The 19,494-nt window shown below is 36.9% G+C and overlaps 1 long non-coding RNA gene across 1 annotated transcript; it reads right to left on the bottom strand.

Moving 5' to 3' along the window:
* Positions 1–2,319: 2,319 nt before the first annotated feature.
* On the bottom strand, positions 2,320–5,939 carry LOC138723217 (uncharacterized). The gene is made up of 3 exons (XR_011337831.1): positions 4,865–5,939; positions 3,929–4,049; positions 2,320–2,558 (listed from the first exon to the last, which is right to left on the bottom strand). It is a non-coding gene; the product is annotated as an uncharacterized lncRNA (long non-coding RNA).
* Between the last annotated feature and the right edge of the window lie 13,555 nt (positions 5,940–19,494).

Genomic DNA, 19,494 nt, shown 5'->3' with positions numbered 1-19,494 from the left:
TTGGTCAAAAGACAATCTTATCTCACTATGGTTTCTAAATCTATAAGTTTTTCTGAGGAATGGAGCGCTGAAATCTGTTTGCTGAGGGTGTGCAACAACAATGAAAGCTAAAGAGAAAGATTTAAGATCTTTAAAGTTCAGATATATCTTGACTATCTTTCTCAGCACATTGACATAGGGATTAAACACAGTTTCTCAGAAAAGTGAAGAAATCATTTCAATAGAGTCTAGACAGAATTAGGTAATGTACGGACTGTCACCTAGAAGAATATTCTTATCCTGGAAAAGAACAGCCCTTGAAGTAGGATAGTCAATGATAACATTCCGAAAAGTGTCTACTTATTTATTTTGATCAGACTTCAGAATATTTTGGGTTTGTTTTTATTTTTTACTCTTCAGGGAAATGTATTATATTTCAGTGTCCTCGTACCCCTGTTTCTATCTTCAAACTGTTCTCCTTCAGAAACAGTATTTTCATTCTTCTGTCCTCATAATAATACCTGTAGTGCCAAACAAAGCTCTTCCATCTTAACAGCAGCAGTAGAGATCAATCATCTAATGTGGTCTTAAGCTTACATTTTACTAGGTCATCCTGACCAAACCATTTAGCCTTTGGGAGCTCATGTACATGACTAACATATGACTAATGACCAACAAATGATTTAAGTTGACTGGAAGAAAACTATAACTCTTGTCTACTGCAGCCACGCAAGAAACCTGAAGCATAAATTTCATGAGTAACCCGAGGGACAGGGGCAGGCATAAGAACAAACTCAAAGTGGCCTAGGTCTACACAGCATTTCTCTTAAGCTAATATGATTTCTCTTTATAAGGCTATGAGATGTTCCAATCTGGGTATTTTATACTTTGAATAGTTCTTTTTTTTCTGCCTAGTAATTCACAGTAGAATTAATTCCCGTCCTTTCCCGTGGCTGTTTTCAGCAGCTGAATACTCAATAAGAAAAGGTGTGGGGGACAACTGAGGAGGAAAATGGTGAATTGTAAGAAAGGAAGGGCATTTTAGTCTAAAATACATTTGCATTTCAAAAGTTTAGAGTAAATCATGTGCACTTAACTGGCACTTGCTTTTTTAATTTAATTAATGCTAGAAAGACACTCCAAGACACAGTGCTCCAAAGGTGCTTGGAAGGAAAAAATTGTCCCCCAAGTGTCTGATGTGAAGAGCCCCTGGGTGACACTCAGAGTAATGCACTTTTTGAGCACTTCAACTAACTAGTGTCTTTCAGTGTTTAATTAACATAATTTGACACAATTATAGACATAAACACTTTATAAGCACTTGGTACTAGGAGTGTCAAAAAAGTGTTGATCTCCATCAGTTCACACTGGAAACAAAAAGCTCTAGCACAGCACTCAAACAAGTGCTTAGAACTGTTCCACACTATTAATAACATTCAAAAAAGCAGTAAAAATAAAACAAGAAAAAGTGGCTTTAGTGGTGTACTTGGCAGTGTTAGGTTTATGGTTGGACTTGATGATCTTTAAGGCCTCTTCCAACATAAACTATTCCATGATTCTATGAAATGCAGTGTTTATTTTCTTGATACAGCTAGTGAGGCATCCACTTAATGCACGAGTATTCTCCCAGAAGATGCTGCTGAGAAGAGGTTCCAACAAGCAGAGTTTGGCCAGCAGTGAAACCCCATCAAATGCCTCCTACACACGTTCCACTTCTTATCTGAGCAACAAATCCAGCTTTTATGCTGAAATTTTGTTCTGTTCAACGGGGAAAAAGAGTATCAACACGAAGCTTAGGTTTGCTCACAGGACACTGCAGTATCACCTCTCCCTCTCTCTTGATCCACGGATTTGCTTTACACAGAAAGCATTTTAATTATTAACTTTTTAATTAGCAACTTCCATGCAGTCCAAAACTTCAGATCAGGGTGAGGACTATGATTTGAGCAAAAATATGGTGAAAGGATCTGCTTCTAAACATTGATTTGAAACAAAATGTAAAAAAAACCCCGTGAGAGTGCTTTTTCCTTTTTTCCTTTCTCTTCACATTTATAATTTCACATGCATTTACTCAAGCCAGAGGTTGTGTTTTCCAAAGCGAGTGAAGCAGATAAACCCTGGTACATATTATCAGTTTTTACGTGAGGTTGGTCAGCTAAATTTATTAATGTTTCACCTGACAGTTACATCAATCATCTTAACACTTTGCAATCTTTTTGCCAGTAAAGTAGAATGACAATTGATCATATTAAAGATCAGTCATCACATTAAGAATCTACATAAACTAAACCAAAGAAAAAGCAAATGTAAAAATGACACAGTCATCATAACTTATTTTCACTAGGGTTAGCACCTAACAGGTTTTGAAAAGAACTCATTACACGTTGTCTCTTTTTACCTTGTTAAGTGTTGGAAGTGCATTCTTGCAAGATCCGTCTATTTTGATTTAGGGTTTGTCTGATTTGTCTTGAAATTCTCTCCGTCATGTAGCTGCTGAAGCGTTGCTAGCCCAAACCAGACCAGAACAACTCTTCATTTAGGCTTGAAGTAAGGCTGGGAGTAGTGTGTAACTGAGGATCCTAAACACAACAGAACAAAATAGCTTTAAAAAAAGCATCCAAAGAATAAGGAAATTGGAAGCAGTAAGAATTACAGGATGATCTGAAAAAATCAAACTGATTTTTTAGGCATCTGCCAGCAGAGACTGCAAAAACGGTGGCCTTCCTTTCTCTGTCTGAAATTTGCCATCTACCAATTCAAGGCACTGTTGCAGCAAAGCACTTAAGCACTGCTTAAATCCTCTTGAAGTCAGAGGGATTTAAGTAAGTGAATAAAATTATGTGCATACTGAAGTGCTTGGCTGGGCTGGGTTGCATTGTTGAATTTGGCCATGGACAATTTTAAAAGATTACGCCAAGACTGAAACTGTTATCTGTAATTTCCTTGACAAAAGAAGATGTATTCTGCCTTTCTCCCTCTAATACATTTGAGATAAATAGGAGAACAGAAATAGCTAAAATTGCCTGTTTTTCAGAGGAAGGGGGAGGGGGAGAAAGTCTCAAAGAGAAAAAATGCAAGCTGTTTTCTTATTTCCTTTCTGGATAAATATATACTTCAGGTTCTTGATCCATCTTTTCTAACACCAGTGTTTTCACAGTCGAGTTCTGTTTCTCTACGAAGTTGCACCTTCTGTCTCTCGATTTCTGTGTTGTTGCTGTGAAAAACACTAAAGGTTAGAGATTTTTTTTTTTTTTTAAACCCACCTATTCTCCCCTAAATTCAACTGCAGTTGAGGAAAAGTGTAAAACTGATTGAAAAAGCTTCAGCCTCACTGCCTCACTACTATCTAACCACAGAGGCATTTCTTTGTTTGACTTAGCCTAATTCCTCTAGGATCTAGGAGCCTGTTTCAGAGCATGTTCAAAACTCTTCCAGTTTTAGCAGTTCATTTAGTTTCTCTTAAGCCTGACAGGAATCCAAAAATTATGCAGAGGATTCCTTAAATCCTGAAGGGTGCAAGCTGGGTGGGATGAGGTGGTGGTGGTGGCAGAAAATATACATAACGTACTCAGAGAATTTACTCTTAATGAAAGCACAGCTAACTGTTCTTTCATAATAAATGCAAGAAGAGGATGGTGTAATAGTAAGTGCTCTCTCTCCTAGGCTGTGAATAGGAAATGTGTTAAATTCCTTAATCATCCTAAGAGGGTTTATCTCACAGCAAAAAAAACCAAAAACCCACACTTAAGGTTTCTTCTCCACAGGTGCATTTGCAAAGAAAACTGCTAATGTTGTTCTGGTCTACAACAAACTGTTCTAGGTTATAACCTATGGAACTTTGGGGCTGCAGATCCCAAGCTGACAGAGTTCAACTTTAAATCTCTAGACCAGGAAACTTAGCTCTAGACGGAGGAGGAATTTAAAGTAGATTTCTTGAAACATAGCTTACCACATAGCTTCACATGCTTCCACTTCACATGCAGGTGTTTAGATAACTTTTCTTAAGTCATAATTCCACCATATTCTAGTCAGGTAACATGGAAGAGATTAGAAGTCCAGAAATTAGATACCTAAAATGCAGAGCCAAAGGCATGGTTATGGTTCATATTTAACTTACTTGTTGGAACTTAGATTTAGCCCTCCTCGTGCAACAAATGGTTTCAGCTTAATGGTTGGTGTGACTGTAATTCGATGACAGAAAGGGGCTTTGGTTTCGGTTAGCTTTTTGTTTTATTTGTTTTTTTTTAAACAAAAACAATGTAGCTTGTTATCATTACGTTACACTAGTTCATTCACCTAATTCTGTTAGCAAAAAGATATCTTTTCCACGTCTGGTTAAATGTAAATAGAACTCTGTGGCGGAACAGTTGATCTAGATGACAACTATCTGCCTGTTACTCCTCAGCTGCCACTGCTTCATCAAAACACTCTGGCATTGTGGGACTATGCCAGTTACATGACAAATAGGGACCTTATGTATAGCACAATGCCAGATTTCTTAATAGAAGCAGTTCTGGAACAATCAACCTCATCCCCTTGCTCATTTTCAAACCCTGAATTCATTCAGCATACATTATAAATCTCTTTCTTCCCCAGACAATAGGCATTTGGGATCCTCTGGCATTCCAAGGCCCTTTACTCACAAAAAGGTCTCATTTTGTTCCACTCCTAGGTTTTCTTTTTATTCTCCTCATAGCTTTAGTTATAAAATAGCTTTTTACTTAGAAAAATGCATTAATTGAATACATAAATACCATTAATGAGTAGGAGGGGATATGTAAATGACAATATGCAAAGAAGACAATCATAACAGTTAAAATTGCAGATACATACAGACACTGATGGAATGATGATGACAGTACTGAACTATGTACACTGTACATACCCTTATGATGGAAATGATATTGCTTAGTTGGTTGGATTATGTATCCTATGACTGCGTTTGTCTTGATCAGTGAAAGGGTTATTGTTTGGCATGGATGTAACGACAGCACACAGTACTCCAGTGGAAAATCTAAAGCAACCTTAATAGCAACACAATCAGACCCACTTAAAACATCATAAAGTCATTACATTTTGGGAAGCAAACACATTTGTTCAGCATCTATCTTAATATTTTGCATGTGATTAGCTTAGCTCTGTCACACAGTGTAAGCATGCCAATAACATATTGTTGAACTGATATCAGCATAAATGAAGCTTTTTTTTTTTGTCAAGGGCAATAAGAAGCATCCAGTAAATTGTGCTATATCCAGGCCTGTAGCCTAAGCTGCAATCCTGGATACTTATGGAAATCAGACACAGCTGGAGTTGATTCTCATTTACCTTCTCTGTGCAGCTGGATTTAATTCACAATTACCTTCATTATTTTTTTGTCCAAAAAGAACATATTCAATCTTTATTGATGTTTTTTCTTAGACATCACCATATGCACCTATTTATTGTCATTAGGAAGTTTTGATGATAATCTTGACAAGTATCTTTATTTTAAGTAGGCTGAGTCACATTCAAAACTTCGGTTAATTCCATGGTCTGCTTCATTTATTATCTACCACAGCTGCATTGTTCCACTTCCATCCCAAACTTTGTTCAGGTTCTGGCTGGCCAGTATGGACTGATAGTTGCTTATGCCTCCTGAGGAGAAGACAAGAAAATCCTGCCTTCCCTTTCCTTAAGCCTGTCATGTTGTTATTAAAGCTTGACGCTTCCCTCTTGACAAAGTGGGAAAATAAATTTGCAATAACATGAGCTTAAAAATGCTCTGCTGTGCAGATTTTTTCTCCCTCTTCCAATCACTCATATCAATCCATTTGTTTCTTGTTTATTCTCTTTCTCCCCACAACCCCACTGTTTGTAATGAAAAGAGCCTGCAGGAGCACTGAACGGAGCGGCTAAAGCCAATCTGAGGGAAACAGATTTGAGAAGCACCACAGAGCTCAGCTACAGAAACATGGCAATGGGTGTCAGGTACAGCTGCTGCAGATCTCCGAGAAGTACAATGGTAGCATCATCCTCTGGAGCAGAGTTCTTATTGAAATGGACAGAGAAAAAACCTATACAGACAATTGCAATCAGCTCATAAGATGCAGGAGTGTGCGCCATGCTCCCTTGTGCTGGTAGGTGAGAAGGGGAGACCTTCTGGATAAGCTGGGTCTTTGTACAAAATAGGAGGCATAATTAAAAAATTATTAAATTCTCAAATTTATTCATGTTTCATCTTTAAACTTGCAAGAAATTCCTTCAACTAAAAAATTTCTCCCATAGCTATTGTATGAACAGGGATACAAAGTGAGTACTATTGTGGAATTAACAGAACTGAAAATTAAGCAGTCTTAGTGGCATGAAAATCCACCACATTGTATTAACAAGGACTCTCCAGATAGGTAAGACAGACCTGTATGTCTCCAGACAGCTTTTCAGAGATGATATCAAGATCTGAACATTGTCCACAATGATTTTAAATATTAATGAAGCATCACTGTGTAGCTTTGCATATCCAAAGATTAATTCCAGTTTAGTTTTATGCAACAGAATAACTAATCTTTTATTGCCTTAGAATGAAGGTTCCAAGTTTTTTACCATTTACATGATTGATTCATTCATACAAGATCAATTTACAGATCTTTCCTTTCTTTGTTTTTAACAATTTGTTACTTCATTATGAAAAATTGCCAATCTAACCATTGCTCATTGTGTTGGAATGTAGCTTTTGTGACTTGGATTAGATCATATTTTCAATATTGAAAAATTACCTCGTGACTCTGTTTTTGGTGACAACACTTTTGCTATTCTTTCACTCCTCTTTTTTTCAGATAAGAAGAACAATTATCAGTTGTCTAGATGATTACTTACTTTCTCAATACTCACACAACCAGGGTTTTTTTTCTGGGCAAGCGATACAAAACCTCACTGATAGAAAAAAACAAAAGCAAATATATTTCTAATCAAAGTTTTTATCTCCTTGAGCACTCTGCATTTGAGGCACAGTAGACAAAGGTAGTAGGAATGGACATCTGCCTCTGTAGAACTGTAGAACTGTATTATTAATTAGTGTCCCAGGAATGGTTTCCACTGAGATTTTACAGTGGTTTTGCTGCCTGTATACATAAAAAGGAGCAAGATATAACATATAAAGACACCAGCATGTACAATGCCTTCCAGAAGATTTTTGATTCAAAGCATACTGGCATAATAATATCAACAAAAAACTCATTCACACGCTATCACCTAAAACTCTAATGAAGTTAGAAAGACAATAATCCTAGTCAGTACTAATTTTTACCTATATAATGGAAAAATATACCTTGTCTATTCTATGGCACTTATCTGAAGCATAAAGGGCACCACATCCATAAGGGAATCAGCAGCAGCACTATGTATACACAGGACATATTGTCAAAGAATACAGAGATTTCCACTTGCAGAATTATTTCCTTGGAGAATCTTTCAGGATGCCTATGAAGCTCTGGAGATCTTTGAGATATTGTGAACTGCTCCTTTATTCTCAAGAAAAACAACTCTAATGAAGATTGTAACCCTTAACATCTCAAAGTCTGCAAAGAGTTCACGAGGACCACCTTAAAAATTATTTTCTGGAGAACTTATTCCTTGTAAAATCTGAAGAATTTAGGGTGGTTTACTAGAATAACCAGGGAGTTCTAGCAAATGTAACCGACTGCTTCACCTGGACTAAAAAATGTTGTTAAACATCAAAGCAAATGACTGAGAAACCAAAATTTTAGCTCCAAAAATTATTCACTCTCCAGCTTATGTAAACAGATGTCTGAAACAATGGAGAAGCTCCTATTGTCTAAGACCTACTTGATATTTGACAAAAATAAATTGCATTCTGTTAGTCACTTTGAAATACTCTTCACATGCATTTGGATCAGGGAGAATTTAACCAATTGTTTAATCTAAATTAATAATAGTACATATCATACAACGACTTTCATTCCTAGTGCATCACTAAGTAACACATATAAAGCAAAGGTAAAAGGAGAGCGTTTCATACTGAGTGGCAGGAGGAGCTAACTGCTTCAATGGACAAAGATAAAAGCAAATCCTTTGGTTTTATAGGCAAGACATCGTGAAACAAACAGAACAAACTCCATAAAATTTAGATGGGGCATCAAACTTTGGACTTTAGGTTTATAGGCATTTCAGATCTGTTGTGTACCTTCTTGTGTCCTTCCATTCAGCTTTAGGAGATAAGATCAGAGCTGTGCACATACAGATGTGTACAAGTATATTATACACATAATAGTGAACCTGCAAGCTTCCCACAGGATGAATTACAACCCCTTGCTCTACTTTCCTAATTAGTCCATAACGTTGACTGCTAAAGGCCGACAAAAGGCTACCAAAAGAAGGTTCTATCTTAAAAAGTATTCAGCAAAACATCCACTGATTGTGAACAGTGGCTAGTTTAAGGAAGTGAGAATTCACTTTTAAATTCAGTGCAATCGCTCCTTTTTTCCTTTTTTCCTGCTGAAATGAACTGGACGAACTCATTTTTAAAAATCATATACAGTAAAAAGTAGGACTACCCACTTTCTAGCTTCGAAAAGCGTTTCCTTCTCTAAGCTTTGAACTTAGTCCCTTTATATCAAGTGTACCCACTAGAAACGAAGTCAATCGATGTGTTCAAATTACTGACAGTTACCCTACAAGGAACATAATCAGTATTGTAAACTTGGGTCATAAGCATATTTTTCTAGTATGGTACAAAGCTCTGGGTATCTTGTGATCACAGTTACACAAGAACTCTAGTGTGTGCAAGAAACAAAGCCTCGTTATATTAGGAAAACATCAACACACATCAAACAATTGAATTAGACTTCTTAGGTATAGTGCTATGTGTAAAAAGGAGAACAAAAGATCAAAACAACTTAATTAAATGTCAGACTTTTCAAGCATATCCTCACCTATGATACACTGACTTAAGAGCGTGTAGGCAAGACTCACAGTAGGAACCGTTCTTCCCTTTTATTAATTACTGGAATACTTAAATAGCATTTACTGAAGAAAGTATAGGATCATTTAATGGAAATGCAGGAGTTCATAACAACCTCCAAGGTACAATGTAAGAAGTGACTTGATCTCGAACCAATTATAGCCGTTAAAAACATTTTTGGAAAACTTCCAAGATTAATTCCAAAAGATTAAATTTTAAAAGAAAAAAAATTCGCATTTTGAGTAATTTGAGCAAAACCAACTACACTATAAAATTCTCAAAAAGTAGAGAAAAGCAATTTCAGATTAATTTTAAATTGGGAACTTATCTCAGATGCGAGCTGTGCAGATTAGAGCACTGTGGCAAGTTCTAATTCACACAGTCAGCTCCTTATGCAGTAGAAAACATGAGGTTGCTTTGTCTTGGCACACTTCTGGGATAATATTTTCTAAATGTTTCATTTGGAACTCCTTAAAAGTATTAGGTCCACATATATATTACTTCAAAACATTAACAGGGTTTTGTAGAGCTGTGAATTAATTGCTTTTGTGTGTAAAAACTAATGGAACAGGTTTAGGCCAGCCAGGTACAGGACATATCCAAGACTCCTGCTGAATTCCTTACAGCAGATCTCCACAAGCAAAACCTTGGCGTCTCCACTGAGGACACATGTTTGATGCCTGTGTAACTGCATATTTGTTGCATGAAACCCAAGATCAGATGGAATTCCAATTCATAAAACAAACGGCACCTTTCTAGTCTCCTGATTAGTTATTATACACCCTTACCACTTAGAAGATTCTTCATGTGAAGACCAAAAAATTATAATCCTACTTTACATAAATACAATACTAATTTTAAAAATTCCTACTTTAAATTCAGGTAGAATCCAGAAATAGAGCTGTAAAAGATCTAGCTCCAAATTTAGTGATATCAGAAATTACTTTCCATTGCATTAGAGGATATGAATGAAATTTGAGAATATGAATGAGAAAACTAACCTCAGGACATGCAGTTAATTAAGAACTGAACCAGAACAAACCTCATGGCTTTCAAATCAGAAGCTAATGTGTTGCCAGCTGGAATGTATGGCCCCCGCATGGGAAGGCTGAAAATATACAATTGTAAACTCTGTTCCTCCGTATTTTCTCTGCTCTGGAGAAACCCACAACTATAAAAGATAGGGAACAATAAATTGCAATTAGTGCACAGTTAAAGAAAGATCTTTCCTCTCGTCCCCGCTCCCCTCCCCAAAAAAGACAAAACCCCTCCTTCCCTCCATGAAGGGTAAAGGGGAAAAACATAATGAAATTACAAATATTTGGGCAAGAAATACTCCCCCTGAAGATCTTCCTTATGCAAATAAAATTGCACGTAAATGCTATCTGCTTCTACCTGAGTCCCTCAAAAGTTTTTGAATTTCTTAACTTAAATTTGATAGAAGGGTGGAGTTGTTAAGTGGATGAGCTGCACTCAGCTGATCAGTTGCACTCAAATTTTATGAAAATAGCCAGGCCAAGCAGTAAAGGAGCATCTATAAAAGTTACAGCAGGGCCACAAATGACACCAGATGGGAGAAAGCCTTACAAAAGCTCATCAGTGAGCAATACTTCACATCAGTCTCGTGCTTTTCTAAACATGACTGTCAAAAAACTAGAATCATAGAATAGTTTGACTTGGAAGGGACCTTAAAGATCACCCGGTTTCAACCCCCTTGTGATGGGCAGGGACACCTCCCACTAGATCAGGCTGCTCCAAGCCCCATCCAACCTGGCTTGAACCCCTTCAGGGATGGGGCAGCCACCACTTCCCTGGGCAACCTGGGCCAGGACCTCACTACTCTCATGGTGAAGAAATTCCTCCTTATGTCTAGTCTAAATCTCTTTATACCCATTGCCCCTTGTCCTTTCACCACAAGCCTTTGTGAACAGTCCTTCCCCAGCTTTCTCACAGCCCCTTTCAGATACTGGAAGGTCACTATAACGCCTCCTTAGAGCCTTCTCTTCTCGAGGCTGAACAACCCCAACTCTCTCAGCCTGTCCTCATATGGGATGTGCTCCAGCCCTCTGGTCATCCTTGTGGCCTCCTCTGGACCCATTTCAATAGCTCCATATCCTTTTTATGTTAAGGATTCCACAATTAGACACAATACTTCAGACGAGCTCTCACAAGAGAGGAATAGAGGGGCAGAATCCCCTCCCTCGCCCTGCTGGCCACGCTGCTTTGGATGCAGCCCAGGATACAGTTTGCTTTCTGGGCTGCGAGCACACATTGCCGGCTCATATTGAGCTTCTCATCAATCAAAAGACACAAATGCATAGAAAAATACAGTTAATTTGTCCCAGAGCTTACGGAATTATCTGCCATGTCATTGTAAGGACAGACTAGCCAGCATATTTTTTAAGTCTCTAGGGAAAAATGTGGTGGTCGTTGTGGTACTAGAGCGTTGAGAGCTCGTGGCTCACATGACAGAACTGCCCCAGGAGACTAAGAATTCACGTTAGTGGATTAGCTGCCTCTTGAAAATGGTCTCCAATCTTCTCTCACATTATGTATTATTATAAAAATAATCTGACACTCTTTCCATGAGCAGAGAATCTATTGACCATAAAAAAATCAATGGCTACTGATATATTAATCTCTTTGAATATATAATAATTTTATTATTTAAGTAACTAGGGAACTATTTTTCTAGTTTCCTTCACAAACTCAGAAAGTTAAAATCAGCTTTAGGAAAACTTAAGACTCTACTTAGTGACTGATGTGCATTTACATATGGAGACTCAGGCAAAGACATGACGTGTGGTTTAGGTCAGTTTGGAACAGACTGATAACTTATGACCGAAAAGGAGCTCTACCTCATGAATTTAATTAAATTATAAGATTTAGAGAAATCTCTCAATGAAGCCCAAATATTCTGGGGCTCGACTACTGTTGTACACATGCTGCGGGAATGCATGATCATCAAATAAGATGTTACTACTATACCATGTCACACTCATGAAGGAGCGACTCCCTGAATCCTGGAAAGAAGTCTTTCACTGTGCCAAGAAAGAAAAAGAGATCAAGGAAATCTGCAAGGGCTAAATATACCTCTGTCTGAAATGTGCCAAACCACATTTTTACACTTTCACCTTATTCACCCAAAACTGGTAAACTGCTAAAGGTAAAAAGGAAGCTGCATTGAAGTACCATGATAAAAAAAACAAACAAACCAACCATTGTTTCTGCAATTTAGTTTCAACATCATTGGTGAGATGCTACTGGCAAAAGATATGCCAAAAGATTAGATTTAATCAGTCTTTATAATCAATAAATAGGATTTTGAAAACAATACCAGCACTTAAAGTAGTAACAAGTCACTCCAAGTTCATATCGTACCGTCTATTGGGCAGTCTGGAAAGACTATAAACGTATGAACACAGAAATAGAAGTTAACTCTGATTTGACACCTCCAATATTCATTCATTTAACACTCTTTATAGATACGTCTAACAGGCAAAACCCACCGATATTCATCCTATTATTTGAGTTAAACACCTTTAATTCTGCTAGGTCAAGTCACTTTCATTTCTATATTTCCTCACTGGCAGCTAATCCAAAATACCAGCAAGGATTTACCAATTCTAAAACTTAATTCCTCTGTCTATCTCTAAACCATAGCAGTTATCTGTTACAGAATAAATTAGGAACAATAGTATTCTTGTTTCTCTAGACTATAGCTATTTAGTAACTTAGCGATAAAGCCAATTAGTATTAGATCCCTTTTTATATCTCAGTTTAATTGGTATTATATTTCGTATTCTTATTCTTCACTGGGTAGCTCCACTAGCAGTATTCTAATATTAGCATAGGTTTTGTACCTTTTAACTATCTGAAATGATTTCAGTAAGGGTAATAATAAGACTTCTTAAACATCTTTCCCATTTACTAGTCAACTAACTCTGTAAGAATAATATTTAGCGTTATTAATAATTCTGAAGTCAGGAGCTAAGGATTAAATAAGAGATACGAAAGATTGTTAACTTTAAAACACTCTTTAATTTTGGTAGCGGTATTCAAATAAAAAACTGGAACAATGCCTGGTAGAAAACTGTTATATATGCTTGAATTTCTTTCTAGCTCTTTAACCCTCAGGTTTTTCTCCTGATAAACATTTGCCCCAATACCTGCTGTGCAAAGAACAATAAGAAAATCACCAAAGCTCCCCAGACCATATCAGTGACTCTTCCTGAGTCATTATCTTGCAGCTACCATAAATAGCATGAAAGGTAAGATTTCTGCCACTCCCAACAGGGATCCAGCGCAAAGTATTCAGCATGATGTCTCATGGGGCGAAATCAAGATCTAGAAGCTACATCAGTACTTATCTAAATTCAGTCTTCAGCCTCCAATGCTAGAAGAAAAAAACATTCCAAGTACAGTTAATGCATGTAATTCCCTTTCCTCTTCTTAAGCAAAACCGTAGCTATCTGGTCTCTTCTCTTGTTACCTTGCTCAAGAGTCCATTGATGTCTCTACTGATGACAGCTGCCACGGGGAAAACAAAAATGCTAATATAAGCTGATAAAAAAATGTCTAGGTGGGAAATCCTATATCGAGAATGAAACTGTAGTGTAAAGTATATGCTAAAACAACTTTATGTAGCAGAATAAAATATATTACCCTTTTTTAATATATTAAAACTTTTCCTTCCTTGAAAAAACTTTAATCTTAGAGTTGTCAAGACAGTTTTTGTTAGCTTTTGCAGCCATAAAAACATTTATTGTGAGCCAGGGGGCTGCCTTAGGAATACTTAGTGATGAAGTTTACTCTTCTAATATATTCCTGGTATTTTTAGCTTGAAAGAATTTTAGGTCTAACACTAGTTAAAATATAGCTATACATTATTTGAAAAGAAACCAGATTTCTTTTTGCATACTCGTATATATAATCTATGTAAAAATAGACAACATGATTGAAAGAATTCATCGGTCTCTTCATTGCACTCAGCACTTACAAATCTTGATTTCCACGAAAAATACTATCATGTTCTAAAATTACATAAATAAATACATAATATTCTTACAGAATACAGGATAGTTGCTCTTCAGTCAATCTCAGAGGAATAACAGAAGGTGACTGGAAATACCAGTTTATGGCATTACCATGTGAACCTCTTTTTTTGTGCATCTGCTTTTGGCTCAGAATGTGAAGCTTCCATCAGTGATCGGATGGCAAAACCTGCCACAAAATTTTCAATTAGCAAATGTGCTCTAGATCACCCAGCATTTGCTGAAGGTAAAGGACGAGATGTAACCAGTCATATATACTTGAAAACTAAAGACTAGGTAAACACAAATCAGAGTTCTGTGGACCTAGATTATATCCGTGACATTTTATCCAATTGTTTCTGTCTCCCCTGTTATCCTTTGCTAGAAATCTGAAGGTATAAAACTTCAAAAACCTTATGGGGACAAAGCTCAGGGGGTGAGAGAGAGAAAAATAGCCTGGATGAAAGGTCACAAGTTGTGGAAAAGGGCAAAAAGTAAAACTCAAACACAAGTACCACATATCATAGATTTCTAGGCATATTTCCATTGAAATTATCACTGATGAAAAGAATTGAAATTAGTGCACACGTGGGAACAGACAAGCCAATATATCAGTGTGAGTATAAACACCAATACAAGAAGAGAGAGAATTGTCACTAATAACAAAATATTGAATGCATACACATACATAGCACCTGCCAAAGACTTTGTAGTTCTTTTGATTGCAGTTGGTTGAGGTTCAAATTAATTTCAATTGTTGTGAAGTAGAAATCCAAGCGTTTTTTTAGCCTGTTTTAAAAAAACATTGTTTTAAATAACATCAGCCAGTGCAGAGTGCTGTGGTACATTTCATAGCGCCAATATTTCAATTAAATTAAAAAACATATATACATATGAAAATATGTAAATATACATCTAAAATTCTATTCTTGTCATCATTAAAGGTACCTGCTACAATTAATTACGTTCAGAAAAGGCAAACAGTATCTACATGCATTTTTTCCTCAAAATGAAATCCAGGAATTGTATATGATTGCCTTTTCAGGCAGAATACTTTCCAAATTTATCTATATACGTACTTAAAGGACATCCTTTGCTGCGTGCAATGATTTGTTTTATAGTTTTGCATGGGTATCTCAATACATATGTAAGCAACATTGTGAACACATTAGAAAATTTAATTAAACTATTAAACCTGTAACCTATTAAACTTGAGCTAAAATTTGGCAAATGCTGGGGAAGACATTCCACAAATATAAGAACTCTCATTCCATCATTAAGAAAATAAAACTGAAAAGAGTTGCTGAGCACATTTTCACAGCCACATGAAATAATATTTTTCCAAGTCTAACACATAATCAGAAACTAGCCCGTAAAAATCACACATAGTTGTTAAGAGAAATAAATACCCATGACTCTAGGAGAGGACAAACCATTTCATTTCATTAGTTACACCGTGCAAGGTCTTCCTTAAGCGAAGAGTTCTGCACACAAAAAAAATCTCATGGATAAATCTTACGCGTGTAGTTCAAGATAGATTAGCTCTTACAGGATTAGATCCTAAATAGCAACTTGCTCAGAAGACTGGGAAGCCGTTCCTGGGATTGATACTCAGCCATCCTCTATGCTGGCTAAGATTTAATTGAGTAATCCAACTGAGTGCATTTGAATTTGATTACTTTTGGAGTTAATGCTACACAACCTGAGAAAAATGGCAGCATTGCACCATTAGAGATGACAATTTTTGGTTGATCAACCTGAAGGTATAATCATGCTGCAACATTAATGAGAAGCCTGAAAAAAACCTCAGGGGAAAGAATCCAAGAAATGGTTCTTTAATTAAAAAATATGTTAAAACCTTTAGTCGTTATTATCATCGAATTATTTTTATGCATTGTTTGGGAGAATTAACCAAGCCAATATTGGAGGTATCATAATGTCTTAAAAACCTATAAACACAGAACAGAAAATTACTTAAGTGTGCAAGGTTGGCACACAGAGCAAAATTAATCTTATTTACTGAACTTTGTTCCTGCTTAATTTCAGTCTGGCAGGGGCCAACCCAATTACCAAGCTCACCTCACAAAGAAACTAATTCTATAAAAACCTGACAGCAATCCTTAAGTCACCATTTGAGTTTAAAAACGCATCTATCCTGATGTGACGTTACCAGCTGATGAGTAACGAGGAGTATCAAATCAAAGTCATTAAGGGCAAAATAAGAAAGATGGTGCATCTTAATGGAAAAGAAAACGGCTTCTCCCACATATGTGGTGGGGAGGGAATTCTGGGTCCATACACAGAAAAGGGGCAGGGCTTCTGGTGCAGGGAGCTCACGCAACTACCTATAGGGGCCAGGGCACTTCTTGCGTCTTGTTTTGAAGATCAGAGTCCTTCTACGACTCTTATTATTTCTTCATCATGTTTATTTTACATTTTTTTTTTCTTTTTGAAACAGGTGCAATCAAGGAGAAAGCGCATCACCTGGCACATCAGCCAGCAGCCCCGCGCCACACGCAGAGCGGAGCGTACATAATCCACAGGCTGTTTTCAAAACAGCTACTGAAAACAAACATGGGAAGAAATCAAATCCCATTTGCTGGAATTCCCAACAGAAAACATGACCACTGCCTTCCAGCATACGCGGGATGGCAGCGGAGGACGTTTGCTTAGCTCTCCAGCACGTTGATGACTCACAGAGGATGATGCTGTAACTCCTCTGTCAGGGAGAGCAGGAGTATTCAGGCCATATGGGGACAAATCAGTCCGGTTCACCTCCTTTTAATAGAACGTGTGTATAATTTAATAGAATTATATCCACTTAGGATTTGCCTTGAGTGGATAAAAAGGTTCTGGCCAACACTGCCAGGGTGTTTCCAGTCTAATCCAATGTAATTTCCATATTCTTCATGTTTGGTAAATGACATTTTCAAACCTGAATTAACCTAGTTTTACTTCACTAAAGTATTTCATAAGAAGTATGGGAGTGTTTCTCAGTAGCAGTAAGAATACAGACACTCCAGCCAATTCAGGAGGCCACCTTCCATTTAAGCCCTCCAGGACTACCAAGCCTTCACTACATAAAAGAATGAGGAAGGCAACCTAGAGCCCTGGTCTGGAAGTCCTGAGATAAGGAGCTGATAAAACAATCTATTTGGTGACTGAGATTTAAAAACCCCTAAACCTAAAAACTTAAGCTGTTCCCAAAAGAAAAAGCATTTTAAGTTAATGGCCAAAGTGAAAAAATGAAGTCCCATATGGAATGAATAATTTTCCTAACACGTCTTTTTTAATTTAAACTAAGATTTGTGATAACAATGTTAATGCTGGGGATTTTAAGTCACAGAATATTATTCTAACTCATTCCTATAAAGTCTCCCAAAGAAGAAAAAAAAAAAATAAAGCTCCTTTGTTAGGCCTAGTTTAGGCCACCTTAAAGCTCCTTTCAATCAAAGTACAGCTTCTCATTAAGGGAAAAATGATTATTAACATCCTCATTTTGCTTCCTCTTGTGAATTATTTGCATTCAAAAATGTGCACGGCATTAGTTTCAGGGTAAATGCAAATATGACAGCGGGATTTCTCACCAAGATCCTTTTTATTATTAGCTCTTTTTATGCCCTCCATTTATTATTCCCTCATCATTTTTCACAATGTATTAAAATGTTACATTTCCTAAAATAATAATATTTTCCTTCATTTGGTAATTGTCTCAGTCCAGTCTACAAAAGTCTCCACCACAGTGCCTACTGCCTGTAATTTGAAATAGTTTATAATAATTGTTCATCATGGCTTAGAGGAGCCTTGGGCAATAGCTATTACAGTTACAGAATCCTTTCTCTCCCACTGAATACGTGATTATTTTAGGTGAAGCTCCCGTGACAGGGTGAGAGGGCAGGGACACTGGCAAGGCTTTTACTGTGACTGCTCATAGTAGATGCTCAGCCTGTGGTCTGAAGAGAAACTGAGGTGTTTTTCAGTTTTTTAAGCTTCATCTGTCCCATGTCTGCCAGAAACAAGGCTGGCTCTGAAATATATTTCAGTATTATCTTAAATAAAACACCAAAAGAAAACAAATAAACTCTTACTCTGACTCATATTCCTGACATTTTAAGAGGAATCACCTTGGATGCTGAAGATTAGTCAAAAAACACTGTGTTCAGTTAGAAGAAAATCAAGTTACCACTGGTATACTCTCTGCCAGGGCTGTGTTTGATAAACTGATTACAATTACTTCTTTTTTCCCTGGTCATATTAAAAAAAATGGAAATAGATCTGACTAATAAAAGCAAACTAATAAAATCATTTGATCATCCTGATTCACCGCACTTCATTGTGCCAAGCTTCCCTGTTGACTCTCAAATTGTTATTGTCAAACTCTCAAGCATTTATTACACTCCGGATGACTTATGTGTCCCTTTTTTCTGTCACTGCGTTGATGTCAGTCATCGCACCATCGCCACCTTCTAATTGCAGCAAAGCAGAGCAAAGCCCACTCCGATACCACCCAGTGAATATCACACAATTTCATTTCAGCGTGTTCTGCAAGAAAATAATCTACTGCGACCTGTATTAACAGGAACGCAGATAACATCCAATTCAGAATTGGATCTAAATACACTTAGAAAGAGTTCTTTGTTGATATTTTTAACTTTCTTCTAGGGCAGTCCCCAAGATTTATTGTAGCATCATTTACCATCATATAATTGAAACAGTTTTACAGAATTTGACCCACTGATGTTGAAAATTACTGAGAGGTGCAGAACCAATAAAGCAGGATGTATGCTAAAAGCAGATCATATCCTATTTATATCTTTCCTTTCCCTTATTCCACCTCACTTGCACAAATGTAAGCACCCATTTTGTACTCATGAGTGTCACTGTGAGTAATCTGTGTAATTCTGAGTTCAAGTACCATAACTTAACTGCTTCAGAGTTTGTTCCTTTGCTTAAAGTGGTTTCTGAGTTACGGTGGATTAATTTTCTGCAATGTTTTGTGGGAGAGACTTAAGTTAACTTAGGGTTCATCATGATATGGGACTACAAAGAGCTGGAAGTGCTGAAAAAGGCAGAAACACGTGGTCGATGTCATTTGGTGGTGACCCAGCTAGCCAAATTAAAAGCAGCATGCACGTACTCCAAAAATTGCTCTACAGATGTGAAATGAAAACAGACATTAATTGGGGAGGAAGGGGAGAGGTAGAGAATGGGTGTGGCAGTGAATTCAAGACATTGCAGGCTAAAATCTTCTCTCACCAATCTGTTAAAAAGGTTTAAATATTAACACGTGCATTTCTAGTGTTTGAAAATCCGAATTTCACATTGAATTAAGCTTTTAAACCTAAGAAATTTTAATAAGTGTGCTTATACTCTCTTCTTCTTTACAACTTCTTTCCTATAGCATATTTTTATCTTTCCTTCTCAATTTCCCTATTCTGATATAAGGATATGCAGCAATCACTATTATTACATGTTTTTAAAGAAATATTTGACTCAGTTACATTTTTCTCATTCTTTAACTACAGA

Source organism: Phaenicophaeus curvirostris, chromosome 8, assembly GCF_032191515.1.
Source record: "Phaenicophaeus curvirostris isolate KB17595 chromosome 8, BPBGC_Pcur_1.0, whole genome shotgun sequence".
Classification (NCBI taxonomy): Eukaryota; Metazoa; Chordata; class Aves; order Cuculiformes; family Cuculidae; genus Phaenicophaeus; species Phaenicophaeus curvirostris.
Note: the sequence above shows the minus strand (reverse complement) of the source record. Positions and strands in the feature narration are given on the sequence as shown.